Here is a 21,798-nt window from a genome sequence, read left to right on the forward strand (position 1 = left end):
TAAAAATTTAGGATGGGTTTCTTAAGAGCTGAAGAGTAATAGCAACCTATAAATGAATTTGAATCTGACTGCAAAATGGGGACAATAGTCCATGCTTGATACCTTTTTCGAAGATTTTGAAACATGCAGTAACTATCGTGGTATATCTGTAGGGTAAACAGGTGTTGTACGTGGACAGGGATTATAGCTGGATTATAGAGGTTTCTCTTGTGTAGTTCAGGCATCTGAAATCATCCTCATTCAGTTTCACCACTATAGGCCATTCTTTTAGTCAAACACTGCAATCTGGAGGGATGTTTCACCTCAACTATCTTAGAACCTATCCCAGATTAAGAGGAAGAAACATCTCCAGAAATGGAGTTTAGGGACAATTTGTCAATGCATGTTTGGGCTCTAAAGCCAGGTGGCATGAAGTGGTTTGATGAATGGGTCTGACAAGGTAGGAAAGAAGTGAGGGCAAAAGAAGAGAGGGCAGGCAAGGCTTTGTTGTAACTGAGCCTGTCTTCAGCTTACAGGAGGTTGAATTTTAATTCCACTTTTAACCTATTATCTATTTGAGACAGGGTCATTTTCCATTATTATCTCCTTTTTACCCCTCTTCTTCCTCCATGCTTACTCTGTTAAAGTACTGATCATTTATTTATTCAGTGTGGGAGACATGCCTTCTTTTCTCCTAGTGAAGATTGAATCCTGGTGTCTTACTAATAGAAAATGTGAGCCATCTGGTTAAGATGTCCTGGTAAAAATGCTCTTAAGTCATTACTGTCTTAATTGCAATAATGACTATCAGTGGAAGAGCATGAAAAGCCACTTTCACGTTTCTTAGTGCAATGCCCTGACCACTGAGCTAAGCTGTGATTTACTCACTGGATTGATAAATAACCAATAAATGTGAGACATCACCAGAAACAGATTGAGGAGGTTAGTGTTTAGATTGATTTGCAGTCTCTTGTTCAGACACTCACTTGAAAAAATGGAAGATTTTAACATAATATTCAGATTGTGTTATGACTGGTTCAGAACAGTGCCTGAGGCTAAGGCAGTCTACAGGCTCAGTAGCCACTAGGCTACTGGGCTATTTTCTTGTCAACTCAAGGAATATTAAAATAACAGTAGAGAGTGTCTGAATAATCTAAATGCCTAGTTCAATGTCTTTGGGCATTCTTTTTGGAGAAAAGTGGTTTGGGTTAAAATTGTGTTTAGTGAAGAACAGAATGGAACCAGTCTCATGTGTCTGGGTTGGGCTGTAATAATTGGAATAGAGTAAGTACACAGTGTGATAGTTAGCAACATTATCAGCATCTAGCTCTCAAACCCTAATTGCACTTGTTCAGTGTAAATCCAGAAATAATTTCAGGATTCCTGAAATTATACTTCTTGGCAAATGCTGTGTGTTATTTCACCTGATCTTGATTTGTCACATAATCAGCCCACAGCACCTATCGAGTTGCTCGTAATGGCTGCTTTAGTAGGCAATATGTGAAAATACAGGAAACAAAAATTTGGAAACTATGTACCCTAAATTGCATCCTTGGCTCTGTTGGCTTCATTGGAACATTCTGAATTATCTAAGATCTTCATTCCTTTAATTTCTATTTTTCTTCTTCTCTAATGAATCTTTATCAAATAATCTCAGCCATTTTGGCAGTATTCTCCACAGTAAAAGTTGTTAATTAGCAAATTAAAAGGCACCATCTCAATTTTTAAATTTCTTTCTCAAAAAATAAAGCAGTTAAAATAACTGGTTTTTTGGAGCCCTTCCCCCTCATCTGAGTGCAAGTGTAGGAAAGGAAATCTGTTTAATCTTCACTCTTATACTTTCCTGATTCACCTGGCTGCTCTTGGGAATTTAGGGGGAAACAGGTCAGCATGGCAGATGAAAATTAAGTTTTATGCAATGTTTTAGGATGAATGAGACTCCACTGTTATTGTCCCTCACTATTGCCTCCCCTCAGCTCCTGCCTGCCATATGAAGAAAAGTGCTAGCAAAGTATTTGTGCTAGAATATGGATTTAATAGCAGCATAATCGTTATTTCTGACCTTATAGCGAAAGTTAGTTGAATGATATTCAGGCCAGATCTACGATCAACAGTATATCCTTTGTTATTAACAATATTGCACTCTCTATAATGAAAGAAAATATCTCCATAACAAGCAAAAAACCCCAACAGGCCAACCAACAAAATAAAACTGGAGAGCCTTGAGTCTAGTGAGCCTCATAAATTGTTTTCCATGTATTTTATTTTTTCTTATTTAGAAAAGTTAGGACAATAGTTTCTCTTCAGAAAATGTTTGCTATCAAGTAATATGAACTACTCAGGTATTTCCTTGCTGAAACCACAAGTCATGATGCGCAATATGATTTTGCTGGTCCTTTTAGATGATTGCAGGTTACAAGCTAACAATAGTGCACTTCCTTGTAAAAGATACTTTAGCTTCAATATGAGGTTTATCACTGCTTGGTATCTGAATGGTCACTGGCAACAGTCAGGCCAGAATGACAGCAATGCTGTGCTTGGTTGAAATATGCAGGACGTTCCCATGTATGGAGCTAAGTTATTCTTTTAACAGGTAAAAGTGAATTCTGTGGTATAACCAAAAAAAGCCCATGAGATTCACATAGGTGATACACTATAAGCTAAGAGGCTGGTGAGCCTGGCCCTCAGCTGGCATTAAAAATGAAAGAATTACTGTCTCAAATCAGCATAAGGAGCTGAAGTGAGGCAGAGGCAGATTAGAAGAGTGTGGAAATGGGAATTGCCTTACAGCTTTGATAGTAATTTACCTGCACTGCAGCTATCTTATGAAAATGTCATCACCTCATGTGAATAAGAATGCATGTCTCTAGAAGGGCAAACCACAATGTCTGCTTGAGGCAGGAGTGGGAAAATGTGTGAGCAGCCTATATTTACCATGTGAATTTCAGCTGAAAGGGTTTCTGCTCCAGAAGAAGCTCCTTGTTTTAGAAGACATTATTTTCTTGTGTCCCTCTCTGAGTGGTTGTGGAGGTGACATAAACTTTATGTCCAGTCTGCTGCAGAGAACCTGGGACACTGTAGCCCAGAGAAGGAAAACTCTGTAGAGGACAAAGAACAGCCAATGCATATCATCAGCTTGAAGAAGATACCAAATGATCCCATTACCAAGGTGATATACGCATTAACACAAGTTTCAGCACTATAGTCTTTCCTATTTAATAACTAAGAACAGAACAGAAGATAATTATCTAATTTGCTTCAGGGCAGTGAATTAGATAATGGAGAGTAAGCTCAGTGCAAAGAGTAAGTGCAATCAGACATCCATGTGCATGAAGATCTTTCTGAAGCAGAATGTAACCTTGTTCACAAAGAGTAGATTCCTTAGTGCTATTATCCTGCTGAACACAAAGTGTTAGCCAGGATGTTATTTTGTTATGTTCTTGTCTAGTTGTTGATCTTTCCAAAGAGACAGAACCAAAATCTAGGTCTTGAACAACCCAAGAAGCATAGTTTGAAGAATTGTGGACGTGTATAAACTGTTGTAAATGGCAGGAGAATGATTCCATTTTTAGAAAAGAAATGTGACTGCCATTATTATTGTTTGTTTAAGAGTCCTGCAGTTTCTTCACAATTTGTACAGATGTGTTCAATTTCAGTCGTTTGCCCTGTCAGTTTTTCTGATACATGGTACATCATTTTCTTTAAGACGACTAAGTGGTGGTGATTAGTGGTGTGTGATGAATGAACAAGGAAACTTTACTTTAAAAGGAAGAATTCTCTATGTGTTCTATATGTGAAAGTAAAATGTAGACTATCCATTGTAAATTATATGTTGCTGTAGTTCCTGCTTCGTGTTATGTTGAAACACCACAGCCCAAACAACAATGAACATGTGTGATGGCTGTAAGATGTTAAAGTAGGAGCAGAGAGCCATATATCAGAGTGTCAACATCCTTAACATCCAGTCACTTAATCCCTTGCAGCCTCTGGTACAAGTTAGATTACCCTGGAAATATGTGTGCAGTCTCTCTCTTTTAGCAGGATGTCCATGTAAGTATGAGCTTTGTGATGTAAAAACAAAAAACGAACTGCATTTTAAAGGCATTAGCACCGATGTTGGAATGCTTTGGCTCATTTGGTTTACTGAATTTAAAATAGCTGTTGAAATGTTTAACTCTGCCACCTCTTAGTGACTCTGCAAAGGAAGAGTAAACTACAATATGGTTTTCATGGCCTTCAAGGTACAAGGACCTGGCTGTGAAGAGCAGCTAATCACTGATCTGCTCAAATTGGAATATCAGGTTAGAGGGATTTTGGAATTAGCTTCTCAGTCAATTCAGCAGAGCTGATCTAGGGATGCAAATGGCTGCTAGATGCCTGTGCTCAGCAATGCCTCATTTCCATTCTGAAAAGTCTCCTATACTAACAAGCACTTTGACAACAACTATAGATGACTTTGGTGGTCATCCAGTTGTAGGTTAACACTGAAATATTTCTACATTATGTCCATGGAACTGCAAGAGTAACATGTTTTATAGATAAACAAAGAGAGAAGCCAAGCTTTGACAAAGTATACCCACTAATGAAAGGTAAATGAATTCCATCAAAAATTCTGAAGATCCATACTGGACTTCCATCCCTTTCCTTGGCTTGTTTCATCTTGCTTTGATTTCCTTTCTACTCAGAAATGAAGCAATTTAACAGAGATCTGCTTCAAGATCTACTGGAGTTAACAAAATCAGAGCAAAAGATATATCTCTCTGTATAGTGCTGGACTAAGGTTTCATTTATTCATTGAAATAAGGGGGGCCCAAAATTTCAGAGGAGGTGGCAAGAGGCTAATCTCCATCTCTTGCCTTTACCAGTATGTTGAAATAAATATAGAAGCATTCCAGGACACATAAACATCTAGTTTGGTTCTCCCTAAGCACAGAAAAAATCCAACATTGATGAAGCTAGCAAAAAATTAAGCAATATGACCTACTATAACCCATGTGGCTACTTTCTCTGACTTAGATGCTTCTAGGATGCAGATGATGAGGAAAAAATGTCACCAGTTCTAATAGATCAGTTGATTTGTATTCACTGGTGACTCATGGTCAGTCAATGGAAACATGGGAGATAATCTGAAAATGAAATCTGGAAATATATTAAGAATTTTTCTACTACCTTCAAGTAAATTATAAGACTGCAGGGTAATTTTGATTAATTTTAAGGGCAGCAATTATCCATTGGCCCTAAATGTTTGGGAACTATCTGCTGAAAGTCAGTTTGTCCCAAAGAAATGCTGCTGACTGAATCTAGAATATGGCTGATAGTGAAAGAGTTTGTACTGTTTAGGGTTAAAAATCCCATGAATGACCAAGAAATTGAAAGCAGGGAGGACTCTATCAGAATTTCTGTCTGTGAGAGTAAAGAGAAAGGGAGTTAAAAATATGGTTAACGAGGACAAAACTCACTGTTTGAGGGACGGGATACTACTAATAATACTATGTCATCTTGGAAAAATTATGTCAGTTTTGGAATACAGACAATTAGTCAGCTTTTCTGGCATTGTGATATTATTTCAGTCACATTACTTTTTGGGAAGGAGCTAGATTTATGGTGTCAGCATCCATTTTCTTGGACAACTAGAAGAATACTCATATGTCACTTCATTTTTCCTTGTCTTTCTCTGAAATGTCAACATGTCCCTAGATGAAGTGCTTTAGAGGGAGGCCACTGGGAGGCTGCACTGTGATAGTAGACACATATGTGGAGTTAATATCACAGAACACCCATTATTACAGTGACTTGGGCTTCTCTTTTGAGAACAAAAACATCTGCCTAGAATATGCCCCCAGCTTTCTTGTTCTCCTTTAAAAAAAGATGATAGAAATAGTGTTGGCGAGCAATTCCTCCAACGACATTATTAATGTGGGTTTGTTCTTGTTTCCATGAAGAAAAAGATTGTGTGCACCTTTCTTTCAGCCTTTTAAAACTACTAGCTTTTCTAACACTAAGAAAAAAATGCATTCATCATTTGTGATAAGCCAAATTTAGGTTTAATATGAGTTACTCCTTGCAATTAGAGACAATATAAAGGTATGTAGAACTATAAAACTGCCATGCACAGCATTGTAGTCTGGCTTCATGTAAAACATGTTCTTGCTAAACACTGAGTTATATTGACAGTGGAGCTGAGATGCCTTGCAATCAGGCATTATTTGATCAGGCAGTTCTTGTTGTACTGTACATAGATACAGAGTTTCTTTAAATACAATAAATAAAAGTAAAATCTTACACAAGGCAGCACAGCTTAGTAATTGCTGTTTTGGAACTCACATTGCTGCAGTTATTTAGCTCAGCATTTCATCTCCAGCTGCAGCACAATTTTTGCCAAATATAGATAAATGAAGTTAAAGTTATTGGCAACAACTAGTTCTGTATCGCTGTTTTGAGTTCATAGATTTCATAGGAGAGGCCTTCCTTTATTTTTGTAGCAAGCAATTGTTTTGAACTCTGAACTTCTTCACGTTCCAGCACAACACAGTGTTTTCAGTTCTACTTTATCAGGCAGATACTGGTAAACAGAGAGAATGAGCAGGTTCCCTGTTTGAGAAATATACCACATGAAACATGAAGGAGGAACAAACTAAGAAACTGAACCTCACTCAGCATATTTTAGGAGTTTAATGTAGTTTTGATGTGTAATTTGCAGTCAGGGCCTTTCGGTGTGGGATGTCTAATTCTACAGTGTGCAAATGTCATTACTCTCCATGTTGTATGAAGTGACTTGATAGTACGGTCTGCTGCAGACCCTCACTGAAAAGTCACTACAAACTACATAGAGATGACTTTCTGGTTTCTTTAGACCTTCTGTAGAGTAAAACTTCTTTAATTAGAATTTAATAAATGAGACAATACAAATAAATGATAGAGATATAATATTGAACGTATTCTAAATCACTATAGCAACATTATTGAACAAACTCAAGACTTTCAAATTTAGACATATACTTTTGTTTCTTTAAATTTATTCAATTCTATTTCCTTCTTGCTCTTGTGAAAACATATTGCCACTTTTACAGCTGTCTGGTGTTTATCTGTAAACAAGTAATGGGGTCAGGAAATGCTGGTGTTTCCCTCTGACCCACCTGGCTGCTTTCCTTTGATCTGTGATCCCTTCTGTTAAAAGGGAAATGAAATGTTCTACTATCCAGAAAGCAAACTCATAGAGCTTTTGTTTTGAATGGATATGCACGACAAAACAGATCTCAAATACTGCTGTGAAATAACACTTCCTTCTTCATGTCCAAACACTGGCCTGGAGTTTCTTTCCACAGAGTTTCTATACTAAAAGCACATGCAATTCTTTTGTCATATGCTACTTTTGTTGTGATAAATTCACTTGGGACCATAGCTTCAGAAGTAGTAAATTCTAAAATTACATTGGGAAGATGCCTGAATTTTGCCAGTGAGATTTCAAAGGAAAAACATATTTTCAAAATTAAGAGAGCAAGCGTTATTAATTTTTTTTGTCTGTGAAATTTGCCTGATTCATTCAGAGTGACTGGTTTCAGTTAAAGAATAGGCTTCTCCTTTTTGTGATTTCTCACCAGCTTGACTTTTTCTTGGGAGTTTCACTTCACAGATCCTATGTTACCCCATTTCCAAATGTGCGAAGTTATAGGCTTTTAAATGGTAAAAAAAATACCCCAAATACAAAAATATCTAAGCTGTCTAACAAAATAATTGCTGGTGATCCCACAGCAGCAAACAAAAATCAGATATTGGTTTTTGCTTCCATAATATAGAAGACAGCAAATGTTTCATTAGCTAACAAAGAAAGATTATCAATAGATACTATGGAATGATCCACTTTTCAGATTGCACTGATTGAAATATTACTTTAGAAGAGTTCAGCTAAAAGCATCTCTTATCTCTTTTGAAATTCATGGGGTCTCACAATGTATACCTTCTTACCATGCTGTTAATATATTATTTTATATGGCACTTTTTAACTGAAAATTCTGAAGCATATTACAAGTAAAGTGGATTAGAAATGATGGGGTTTTTCATATAAGAAATGTTGATGAAAACAATATTTTTCACTTTTAAAAATATCTTACTAAAAAATAAAATTTATTTTAAAGACAGTATATCTTTCCCTGAATGCTATTTTATAGAAAAAAGGGCACTGTTTCCCACTGAGGAAAAGGAAAAATATTTCTCCTTCAATAGATGCACATAACACAGCAGTAAATTTCCAACACAAAATTCAGGATTATTTTAATTAGGAGCACTGTTTAAACCTCATGTTCTCCCTGTAATATGCATTTTACAAAGGAGTGGATAGAGATATTACTGGTTCTCCGGGCTTATAAGGTGAATTGTGCAGTCAAAACAGAACAGCATGTTTTGCATCCCTATCTCCTGTTCACCATACTAAAGCAGCTGAAAATTGGAGTTTTTCAATGTGGGGAGAAACTGGAGCTTTTCCCAGTATGATTCTCCTTTCTAATGAGAGCAACAAGTAATAGCAAATAATAGTTTTGATGTTCCAGCCAATTTCTCTAGGATTATTATTTCTGTTACTGGTATTGCTGAAACTTCTCACCTTTGAACTTAAAAAGCTTTTTTTTTCTGAATATTTTACATGGAGTATAACTCCAACTAATGCAGCTGTCTCTAATTTATACCAATAGATGAGGTAGATAGGGATCAGGCTCTGTACTAAAGAGGAGATATTTCTTTAGGCTGCATTGTGTATCTCTGGTTCCTACTGTCTCTCATAGGTTGAACTTCACTGCTTCAGATAACTGTACTTTCTCATGGCTACCCATACATATCACTGCCCATGGGATCCAGAATATATTTTGTAATATTTGAGTCTTTCTGGTTCTATTGAGGAGGGCATCAATCCATGCTGTCTGTGTCTCTGCCAAAACCCATGTATGGCCGGGCCCAGCTTGGTGTCTTATGGTCAGGAGGCAAATTTTCACAGTCAAATGTAACCATTTCTCATCCTGGTTATTTCCATCATAATTAATCAACCTGACTAGAAGGCTGATCTGGTCTCATCTGCTACATAGCTGGGAAGCAGAGAGCAAAACCAGAGCCTTTTTGATATGGAGGCTGCATTCCTTCAGCATGTCCCTCCTGAAGAGCAGTTTACACAGGATCTCTTGTTTGAACATACAGGGCTCACCTCCCCCTTTGAGTGACAGAACAGCAGCATGATGTGAAAATAAAGTGAAAAACTCTCAGGAACATTCATCTTCAAAGCACATGTGCTCATACAAATGCACACAAACGAGCTCGTTTGCACACTGGGGCAAATGCAGGCATCTGCACACGCACAGACTCACACCCTGTCACATTTGGCTCAATAGCCAGCGTGGTTAAATATTGTCAATAGCAGAAAGTCTTACAGTGCTGACATTTCCTCTGGCTGTAAAATATTTACTGTTCCTTTAAAACTGTGAATAAAAAAAGGTCAGTCTGTATACTGAACAAGGAGTTAAAAAAAAATCCTTTTTTTTTATTAGAAAACACTTGAAACTTATCATGTGCAGCAGATGGGAGTAGAAAATGCAGCTTGAAGACAGTTATATAAATATATCCTTGATGTCTGTTTTGCTTTTCAATTTGCAGTGAAAAGTACAAAGGTAGAGTAGAGCGCCAGTCAGGGCTGCACTGTGTCTCTTGATATCCATTCCAGATGTTGGCTAGACTTTGTGGAGCCAGGCTTATGGCACTGAGGCTGGAGCTAGTTGTCTTTTCCTCCAGGTGTGATGCTTCATGCTGATCCCCCCACATGCTAGCCTGTCTTATCCAAACAGTCTAAGCTCTGTGACAGGCATCTACCACCTTTTTGACCAAAATTCACCTCCCTTCCCCCCCTCAACCTCAATGCTTTCCACCCACCCCAACTTCTTTCAGCTTGATGGGCTCTGCAGACAAGCCCACTTGTCCCTGCCTATCATTCTGTCACTTCAAAAGCAAGCCCCCCTTAAAAAATGAGCTCTGACGTGGTTCTCAAATAATGCTAGTCAGTTAGTAGCTGCTTTGAATATTCCTCTTTGTGTTTTGAGAGTGTCTGGAGGTACTATTTGACACTGAGTATGTCTGCCAAGCCTCTAATGGTAGTTCTCTGTTTGTGCATGCTTGTAAAGGATTTTACACTGTAATATTTTAACTCCCTGATTAAACATTGCTAAGCACAGAAATATATCATAAATCTCGCAGGCGCCAACTCCATTTATCTGAATGTTAGTTACTGTCTACGGTGGGTAAACAAATTACAGCACAGTTTATTACAATATACGGGGCCACGATGTAGCTCTATTAATATCTTGTACCCCCTGGAAATATATCGTTGGCTCACAGTCTGAATTTTTTCTCCTGAACAATTAAAAACAAATTCTGAATGGAGGGTGGGAGGGTGTGTGAGAGGGAGGGGGAAGCATCAGGCACTTCCAAGGGGAAACTTGCTGGGAGTAACAATAATGAGCTGCAATATCAAATTACTACTATCCTGGGTTTGAGGTCAGTACATATTGAGTTAGTTGTAAGATACTGAAGTAGAAACTTTTCTAGTTTGGAATGCATTAATAGTGCTAAAGCTGCCAGAAAAATATCTAGAAAACATTTGAGTTGGAGAGGGCAGAAACAAAGAAGAATGTTAATAAGCAAGAACATTGGAGTCTTTTCCTTTCCCAGCTGCATGCAGCACATTTGCAGAGATCATTCTCATTACTGCTAGCATGTTTGAGGTGCATGGAACCCCCACTTGTAGACAGGAGATCAGCACTGGAGAGGCTGGAATATTTCCACATCCATTTACAAAAATAGTCGCTTCTAATTTTTTATCAGTTTTCTTACCCCACACAAATAATCCCAGTTATATGAATGTGTAGCAATCAATGGAAGCTCTGTCTTCTCAAAGTGCAGAATAAATGACAGAATAAAGTAGGAATTCTATTGGGAGGCTTCTGGAGGGACAAGTTTAATGCCTTTTAAAATGGTTTGTGATATGTTTCAGTATAGCAGTGGGAGCAAAGAAAGAAGTGCTATAAGTTTTAAGGAAATTCATAGCAACTACTAAAAGTAATTTCACTACTGAAAGAAACAAAATCAAGATAAAAATAGTATGTGTAAATCCCTGTTTACTTTGGATATTATAAAAGCATCACTGCTACTTGTCCTGAAGCATGATGTTGTGGCTAACAGGCTAATTATTAATGCAGCTATCAGGCTGGAGATTACTTGCAGCGGTGTAGTCATGATAGAAAAATAAAAGAAAGGGATGTTCCTTCCCTACTTCTGCTCTGATGCTTGCAGGGGCCTGCAATTTCTGATACAAGCTGACAACCCTGACACCATGTTCAGTGGGAGCAAGAACAGCTAGCTGCTATCTCCCTTTCAGGAAACCACAAAACACCAACATTTTACAGACTGGAAAAGAGTTCATTACTTACAACGGCAGGGCAGGATAATGTTCTGATGTTCTTAGCTGGGCTCCAGTGGCCAATAACACAAACATCATCCTTCATAAAAGCAACTGAAGCTTGGTAAAAATAGAAATCCAAATATTTTTAAAGTGTTTGCATATTGTCAATACTGTAAATCATCATATAATGTTGTATAGCAACTAATGAAAATATGTCTGTAACAAATAAAATTAACACCACAAAGTTTCACTTAAGGAATTTGCCTTCACATAAGAAAAGAACTAAGGCTAAATTAATTGCTAGCCTTTTCCTACTAAAACCAGTACATTTAGGCCAGGGCTGAACTCAATTATGAGATTCTTAAAGAAATGCAAGTGCTACGTTTGTGTCAGTTTGTAAAGATCTTGTTTATATACATACTCATTGCTTGATTCAACAATGTGTTCAGCATTCTGGCCTGATCCACCAAAGCATTTAATCACATGTGCAGGCATGTAGGCCATTTCTTTCACATCAGTTAAAATATTTACATGCTTAACCTTAAGCACATTGAGGGGCCAAGCCTGCAATGTGATTACTTTAAAAGAAAGCCATGCAACAAAAGCAATGCAGTTTGCAAAGGTACTGTCAGGACCTGTACCACCTCACCACAGCAAAGGGAGCCTTAAGGTGATGAGCCCCACTTGCCCATGCTCTAATTGACTCCATGCAAGTAGGGAGCTCCAAGGATCTCTCACAATGTGTGTAGGACACAACTCTTGATCACTGAGGTGGAAGGTTCGGGTAAAGTATGTCCTGACTTTTAAAAGATTAGGAAAGTTTTAAGAATAAAATTTATTTCTGCACCCTTAAATATTTTGGGTAATCAAACCAAGACTGTGGAAAGTGTTCTGATCCTGGAAGGACTCACCCTACACAATCCTGTGAAGTAGAGGAGTGTTAGAGAGATGGCAAATAATCCAAAGTGTAATTTCCTGTCCTTGAACATTTGCACCTCAACTGGAACTGATTAAGAATGTTGAATCCAATAACTGGAAAAAGAGGGGCAAGACGGACACAGGCCTGTAGAAATTTTTTTTGAAAACTCAGTTGCTGGTCTCAGCAACTCAGTCACCTCTCAGTTGATGGGTCTCTCTGGAGACATCAGAAGATATTTTGGCAGAATCTGAGAGATGGGAGAGTAGGATAAGAAAAATAGGAGGAGTAATGAACCTTTTAAATCTGACAAGGGAGAACAACAGAACAGAACAGCTGAGTGCAGGAAAAGGCTTGAAGTGGGAAAGCAAGAGCACACTGTGTATACAGGCTTCTCTCTGGAAGAATGATGGGATAAACCAGAAGGCAAGCTAGCTGCCCGGTTGGCATCCTCAAGAAGCTTCCCATTGCAGGTAATGAAGAGTCACTGAAGGGCTTAAGAGTCCTGGAGAGAGAAAGGAAAATGTCATGGTGAATACTAAGGTGAGCAAGGAAAGATAATCAAGGTCTTCAGACTGTCCTAAAATAGGAGCTTAAAAGGAGCTAGAGGAACCCAGCAGGAAGAGCTGATACTTGGGACAGTGTGTTGATGCACATGTTGCAGCATCCAGGGGTGCAGACCAAGAAAATGGCTTTGTTCTGAAACTGCAACAGCTGTCAGGTAAAGGAAATGAAAAGCTCCCAGTAAGGACAGCTTCATCCTATGCTATCTGATCAAGAAATTTTGGAGGAAATGAAGCATGGGAATGACAAATGGCAGTCCTGTCGGACTGATCAGTTGTGACATAGATAATTTTGACCCCATTTTCAAAGATGTAAAAGAGTCTTTTAAGACTCTGATCCATCTTGTGAACCTAAAGTTTGGCTGTTGTTTATGGTATAGAAAGCTGATCTCTTGATTTCATATTTACAGATTCAAGAGCAAGAGACAAATCTATCAAACATCCAAAGATGTTTGAATGATTTTGTGAAAAATTGATGATTCTGCTATTCTTTTTGCAGCATTGAATGGTATAATCATGGACTGGTGAGATTGATGAAGATTATCAAAAGGGACTGTAATGTTTATTGGTACTATAATATTAAACTCTGATCTGGCTATATACTGGAGTTTTTGTGAATATTCACCAAGCATGTTAACTGGCAAAAATATTTGATGCACATTGTGTAAATATAATTCCAAATGTCATTGTCAAGTTAACAACTGTTTGTATTTGCAATGAAAACACTATTGCTTTAATTAAATCAGGGAACAAACCCTGGTAATACAGGATCTCAAGTTCAAGCCTAATTTATATCACTTTTGAGTTTTCACATGCCATGAGATTTTTTGGCATCTCTCACAACAAAATCACATTGGAGGTAGTATATATCTGACTCAAATCTATGTTGGTTTTTGCTTAGTCAGGAAAGGGATTTTGGATCAAGCTTTTGAGCATATGCACAATTTGAAAGTTACATTCATAAATCTTTTCATTGCCACTTTCCCAGAGGTTTTCTGCAGCAATGTTGAGTTTTAAGATGGGAAGAATCAAATGAAGTAATAGGCAAAAGTTACTCCAAGTGTAGTGACCTGCATAGTAGAAAGCATGGAAACGCTCATGAGAGAAGGAAATGAAATGAGCCCATGGTCTGAACCACAGATGTAGTGACCAGTTAAAATCCTGAGCAGAAAATCAATCAAGCAGTGTTAACCACAAAGTTAGAGCATCTGGCTTATGAAGTCACTTATCTACACAGCACTAGAAGCTGGAATGATGTAATAGACAAAATATCATATTGTTTTCCTAGCACTTGTACTTTCTTTAACCATCTACTTTTCACTGCTCTTTAAAGAAACTCCTAGATGGACCTTGGGTTTGATTTCTGTGCTGTTTTCAAGGTCTGTCTTGGGAAGTCCCTGTCACACAGATCTATTCACAGCATTTGGTGACAAACATATTTGTGGGCAATCGCCCACAGCTCATGGAACTCAGCACCAGCTTAAAAAATACCTTGAAGAATAATTTACATAGATTACTTAATAGCTGGGAATGCTTCCTTTATTTGAGAATTCATTCAGTGGCTTTGTGATGAATTTCTTTACAGATTAATTTCTTTTATGACTTTTGTTGGTGAAGCTCCACCTGTGTTTCCCAGCGGTTGTGATCTTAAATGTTTGTAGTCTTCAATCAACATCCTTTTTTTTTTGTTTTTTTTTTTTTTTTTTACTTCAGGATTTTAAATTCTATGCCACCTAAGTTCTGTTCATGGTGAATGTTGAAAGATGACAAGTTGACTGCATGATACAGATCTTCCATAGTTTCAGTAAGTTTCCAGAGCAGAACTGTGTCTTTCTTCATGAAGATATAGGGCACTCCAGGCACATTGAGAAAAACACCCAATACAGTGGAGAAAGGCATAAAATGCTGTTCCACTGGTGCTGTAGCAATGCGTGTCCCCAGTGCCTGCAGCCAGAGCAAGGGAGGGAAGCTACCTGCACCCGTGATCCACCTGGTCATGTTTTCACATGGCCATGAAATGCAAAAGTTGCACCAGGTGGTTTTCCTGCTGCACTCAGGAAGTCCATGGACTGCTTGGGTCTCTGATGGATGCTTTAGAGAAGGTCAAAAAGGCCGCTCTCTCCATCTATTGCACCTTGGGATGATTCCCAAGAGCAGTCAAAATTCAGGCCTCTGTGAAGACTGGCTGTTGTGAAAGGGAGAGCCTGTGACAGAATTACTCTTGTGACTTATAACAAGGGGAGCCAGTGTGCTAAGAAAGGAACACATAGCTGCAGGCTAGATGAATTAATTTTGCTAGGACTGTGTGTGTCATAGCCTTGATAAAGCTCAGTTCTCTTTGTACATTTCAAGCTGCTCTGTTTGGGTAATATTACAAGATATCTAAATGTTTTAAGCTTTCTTATGATTTAGCCTCAGTATGATTTAGCCTCTCTTTCTGGCAGACTTCTTTGATATGTTCTTTATCTACTATTGTTTCAGAAAAGGAAGACTCCTAGAGCCCATTGCCTCCTCCCCTACTTCTCCATGAATATAATTTCCCAGAACTCCCCATTATGGTTGACATAAACTCACAGTTTATTTTCTCAAAGATATGAAATAGCTGAGGTGAACAAATGTGTGATAAAGATTATGTCATTTTCCATCAGCTAGCATTAGAAGCATACATATGTGGACAAAACATTTCCACATTCAGCCTTCTGCTTAAGTTTCCTTTTTACCTTGGATGGTTCTGTCCTTTGGTCAAGATTTTCTGGCTTGTCCATGACATTTCTCCAGTTTCAGGTCTGAACTACTTAGTTTTTCTCTGTCCTGTCTGCTCCCTCTTTCTTTCTTCTGAAGTAATCTCAGAGGAAACAACTTTAAGTCCCTTGCTATACCTCAGGTATCTTTAGATAAGGTGTATCAGATGATCTGCTTCTTGGTAACTAATCTGCAGTTCAATTACTATCTTTCCTGGGAATCAGACTTGAAATAACCATTTGCTCTGGATAGCTGCCATCTCTTATCCAAGTGTGCTCCATTTAAATGGAGGATCATCAAAGTTTAATGGCTCAGTATTTTTAGCCATGAACCAGGTGCAAGCAACTTTTCTGTCACCTACTGTGGGTTTTATGTCAATATGGAAGAAAAGGATCAGAAGGAGTGGAGCGTGCCACATTCCTGCTGGAACTTACATCCTGACAGATGTCCATAAGATTCCAGTGTCAAGAAGAAATCATAGTAGAGAAATTCCCCAAACTGTCTCAATCTGAAATGCTGTTTCACCATATGTCTTGTTATAATTAGCGCTAGTAGGATGCATGTATTCCAGATCTGAGTTGATAAAATATATTCATTTTGATAGGATGATTTTATAGAAATCTAAAATATTTTCTGCCTGAATGTGGAGTGCAATGAGTGTGGAATGCAACTGTCCTTGCCAGCGATCTGCAGTCAGTCTTTGAGGTGCAAGCACAGCCACATGAAATGGTGCCTAACTTCACAAAACACTGTGATCTCCTGTGGCTCCACTGTATTTCCATCCTTGCCAGCAGTCTACAGGTCTCTGTCTAGGTCCATGAGCTGGGAATGGTCTGGGTCCCTTCTACTGCCACAGTGAGAGAGCCTGTCTGTTGCAGAATTGATTATTGCTTGCTTCACAGGAACATGCCTGTTCTTTATTTATCAGCGAGATGAACCCTACATATCAAACGATAATTATTTTTGGGTGAGATAGAACAGTTTACAAATTAAATTATGTATTACCTAATCATTATATATGCCTTACACTTGAGTGTGTGCAAATGATAGATGCAAGCTGGACAGTCTGTGGACTCTGTAGGATTGCAATTCACATATTTTTTGCATACAAGGTTTGAAACTTCAGAAATTCTGGTTCAGGAGGTCCAAGTTCTGAAAAATATTTAATCTAGGATTGTAGTGGAAACATACTGACTGAAGAGACAAGCTAATTGTTATCACTGTCATTCTTATGTAAGAAGTGCCTTCGGCTGCTATGTGAAAGGAATTAGAACATAAATTCTTGACAACTTTAACACATGCTACCTGAATACCCATCTGCTTGGCTTAAGAACTAAAAAGGGGTTCATTAATGGAGTATTGAATAAATTAAACATGCTGCTATATGTGTTGAAATGTGTTACAATATTTAGCACTGCTTCCTTTTTTTCTCTTTTTAAAAACTGTATCTTAAAAAGCCGGCTGTATTTTTCATATGAAAACCAAACAGCAAATTGGATCTGCATCTAACAAAAGAAATTCATGTTTTGAAGTTTCCAAGTGGTGGCTGACCACTCATACATACGGACTGACTAGAAATGTTGCTTAGAAACACCACGTTATCAAAGAGAACCCAACATCAGGTTGGAGTGCTTCCCAGACAGCCGGTTCATGGTGATAATTTGCAATGGAAAATTTTAATATCTGTTCCAACAATTCTTTATTTTCTAGATCTTCTTACTTTTCCCTCTTGAGATTATTTGTCATTAGACTTTACAATTTTCTTCCAAACTCTGATTTGGAAGATAACATGGAGGTATGTGAACTACATTTATGGATTGGTAAGTCCTTCAGCAAGAATTAAGAAAATGTTGTTCAGCTGAGTAAAATATATGGAAAATTCATCCTGAAGGAACTGCAGTGTAAATTAGTATTTCTGTCATGAGAACTGACTTAGCTAGATGTAAATATATTATTTCCCCTGTATATATTAATAGTAACTGCTTGTTGTGGACTTTTTGTTCTAAACATAAAAAAATAATTTAAAAAATCTGCACAACTACCTATTACCTATGCACAATTACCTATCTATACCTTGCAATCATCTCCGGTGTAGAACAGGAGGGTGATTTTATATTTTCATAGAGAAGTCATCCAAAGAGGGCAACTAAAGAACGGCATTTGTCATGTCCTGTGCAAACAGGAAGATTGAACAGATTCCCCTCATATTCAAAAGCAATTTTGTATTGCAGTAGCCTGTGGTCTGCTCCTCTGGTCCCTTCAAGGCCCCACAGCATCTGTTACTCCAACCATCACAGCTGGAGTTAGAAGGAAATGGGTCACACTGAGACATATGGAGAAAGGTATCTCCAGGCAAGTTGGGTCCAAGACTAAGTTTTATGCATTATTACAGCTTGAATATAAGTGGTTTTGTGTATATGTGTATATTAAATCCCAAATCTTATGGAAGACAATTTGACCCCTTCCCCTTAGAAGAACAGTTTCTAATCCATATCTGAGACCCTGTGTTGACTCAGGGGGAGGAGTGCCATCTACTGAGGCTCCCTTGTGAGATTGCACTTCCTCTGCCAGGGTTTCTTTGAAGATCCTCAGGGGAAGTGCCCAACCAGAGTACAGAAACTCCTCTTTTTTTTAAGAAGAAACATTTTTATGAAGCATACACTGTAAACTTTTGGATTTCCCCAGAAGGTCTTACTGCCAAACCCAAGTCTCTTTTGTGTTTACCTACTTGTATTTTTAATTTTATTTTTTTAAAGGGAAACATGCAAAGTAGTACCACATTAGTATTAAAGCTGGTTCCCTGATCAAATTGGGTGGTGACTCTCAGTGACACTTTTTCTTTCCTATCTTAAAATAAGACAGTCCTCTTCCTTGAAGTCACCATTGAATCATGTACAAACAGACCTCTGCTGTCTTCTAGGCCTTCACTTGCATTTCAAGTTTGTTTTGTAGAGCAAAATTAAAGTTTTATAGCCAAACACGAATGTAGAGAATGGCAGAATTGTGTACTTGGGGGGTTTAACAGACTGTAGGTCCCATGTACATTACATTGTGTTTTCAAGGCCATCGAGGGCCATGCATTTCTCTATTGCTATAAGACTTCTGACAGTTTTGGTGCAATAAGTGCAAACTCAAACTTTCAGGTTGCTTACAATATAAATGTCCCTTGCCAGAGATATCCTGCATGTGGGAAGGTGAAAATGAGTTGTGAAAACAGAGCATAGAAAACCTAGATGACAACAGAATGTGAGTGAGAGAGGTGACACAAAAAAATATTAGAAAAATGCAGATCCACATTTAACATTCCTGTATACTCGAGACTACTAAAACGAAGTTGGTACAGTCTACATCCTCAATTCAGTTTATTTTAATGTTTCCAAATGTACCAAGGGGAGATGAGTTACCCAAAGGAGAACAGTCAAAAAGCCATATGTCCACACAGGTCAGGAGGCCCCACCTTTTCCATACAGCTCTTGTTTTGTCTCCAGTGTCTAAGTCCCATAGCCACAGAGGAAAATGAAATCTTTTAGATTTTTAGTTTTCTTATTGCCACATAGGTCTTGTAGCCCACTGTGGGTACCCCAGCATGAGCAGTCACTGCCCTGGGGCCACCTGCTGTCCTTGTGGAGCTCAGCTGTAGGGTGAAGAGCACCAACTGATATCATACAGGCACCTCTGTCTGGCAGCCAGCTTGAATCTGATCCTGTAAATGTCACAGAAAGAGTTGGGAATTGCAGTAGAGATAAGGATACTTCTTTTCTCAAAGAAAATAAAGCAGCTGGGGTATATCTGAGTGGAGATGATTTCATGATATAGTAATTTAAGCTCACACTCCCCACCATGGTGCAGGTCAGGTTGAAGCTGCAGGATTCAGGATAGCTTCACAATCTCGTGTAGTGCAGCAGTCAGTGTAGTGTGGGTGTGGGATTAGCAGGTGTGCCAATTATTGTGGTGCTGATTCTGATTTGGTTCTCCCAGATGAAGCATGGATCCCTTCATAGTGTTGCACTGCACTGAAGGAATTTTCATCTTAGAGCAATATTATTTCAGGCCCCTTTGTCCTGGCTGGATGTCATGATGTAACCATGTCTTAGGTCATGCTAAAGAGGGGTACTCAGGATACTCAGGAAAGAAAAACCATCACACACACTTTAAAACACCACTTATCCTGCTCAGGTTCTGGTTCTTACCCCTTACCTCAAGGCATTTCCAGAGAATCTTTGGTATCAAAAGTTTACATTAAAACAAAACAAACCCCAGACATTTAAAATAATGCACAAATGCAGAGGGCATGATTGGGATCTATGTAAATTAAAATGCCAAACAAAGACAAAGAGACAAAAAGTCAACTGATGGTAGCCTTGCTCACAAGAAGTAGTGTGTATGGCTCAGTCCTGAGCACAGGATTGCAACAGCTGTGGCTGTGAGAGCTACAGCCCTGCACTTCCCATGGCTCTGGCCCCATCCGCTGGCATTAAAGAGCTGCCTGCTGCTGCTGCAGATTGATCTGTCTCTGGTGAGGGTTAGGACTGCTGTCTAGAAGTAGGGCTTAGACATTTTCATTTTTTAAAAGGTTAATCTTAATTATTTTTCATGCTTTTAGTACATTGCTACACAAATTTTGGAGAAGCAAAGGAGCCCATTGTACAACCATCATCCATCCTCATCTTAGTTTTAGAAAGCCTGATTTCTTCTAAGGTCACTCTACACTTATATACACATACCATTGGAAGTAAATGTGCATATGCATATGTAGGGATACGTAGACCCACACAGACATATGTGTCTGCTTACATATGTGCATTTTTTGGCCTTAGTTTGATTAATGGATGTTTCCATTGTCTTCAGCAAGGGAGGTCAAGGACTTAGAACCTATCTAATCTTTATGTTCATTGATGTTAACCTTCCTTTTAAATGCGACATTCTGTGTGCTCTATGTAAGCCCAAGTTTTGGCGTCTGAAGAACTTATGTCCCTAAGACCACTTTTAAATTTAGACATGTATTGTGTAAAATATCCTTGTACAGACAAAAAAAAAAGTGCTCAAGGAATAGTTAAGATATTTCACTATTTGGGTTGTGACATATTTAAAAAATGTGTGTTTTTTATTCTCATGGGAAGTTCATTCCTGGCAATTTTTGTCAACCTGGGAACTTTGTGCTAAGTACAATCCTACCATTTTTTTACATTCATGGAATATATGTCATTGCAAAGGCTTCTTTGACCCAGGCCAAATTTTTCTTAAAACATTTTTTTCATTGAAATCAGAATCTTTTTGCTGCAAGAGAGTAATTTAAACAATAATGATACCTTTCAGTTAAGTCATTAAAAATATCATCTTTATTTTAAAAGTGTCAGTGAATCTCTTAATAGTGCAAAACCCAATTCTGTTTCAAAAATTTGTTTCTCCCTTGAGCCTACTCATGAATCATTGAAAGAAACATTATTCTAAGAATAATTCATTTCAAAACAGTATGTAAACAATTTAAGATGTAGCATAGCTTATATAGATTAGCATCAGTGTTTAAGTATTTTAAGCGCTTCTCAGATAATTTTAGTTTTGTAACACCAGTGCTGGGGTAGCAGGTGGCTCTTGCAGGGAATCACCAGGTGGTGCTGTTGTACACGTCTGCCAAGTTATTTTTCTATGTTTGAGCAAATGTTCAGTCTTGGGAAGAAATGCAAAACCCACTATACCTCATTGGAGGGAATGACAGGGATGAAAGAGCTGTTTGCTTTATGCTACTGCAATATCCTAAAGTTTTCAGACAAAGTTGCTTTCAGCCAACCATGCTTTGCCCTCATACAAAAAACTCTGAAGTAGAGATGTCCAGTACCAATATCCAATTCAGCCACTACTCATTTGGTGTTTCTGTATGTATGGAAGTAAATATGTAAACTCTAATATTCCCAGGTTGTCCCTGATTTCTTACTTCTTATTCAGTAGGAAGCTGACCTATAAAGCCCTAAGACACTATGGCTTAGAAAAGGGAAACATCACTACCTCAGTGAGACATTGGAGGCCTTTCTAAATTAGCTGCTCTATTGTAAACACACGCACTCCAAGTGAACATGGACAATACACATTTACAAGGCATATATGTCATTTCTCTAAATGGACATCAAATTCAGCACATAGGACATGGCAGGCATTCAGGGCTGAAT

This window comes from Camarhynchus parvulus, chromosome 3 (genome assembly GCF_901933205.1).
Source record: "Camarhynchus parvulus chromosome 3, STF_HiC, whole genome shotgun sequence".
Lineage (NCBI taxonomy): Eukaryota > Metazoa > Chordata > Aves > Passeriformes > Thraupidae > Camarhynchus > Camarhynchus parvulus.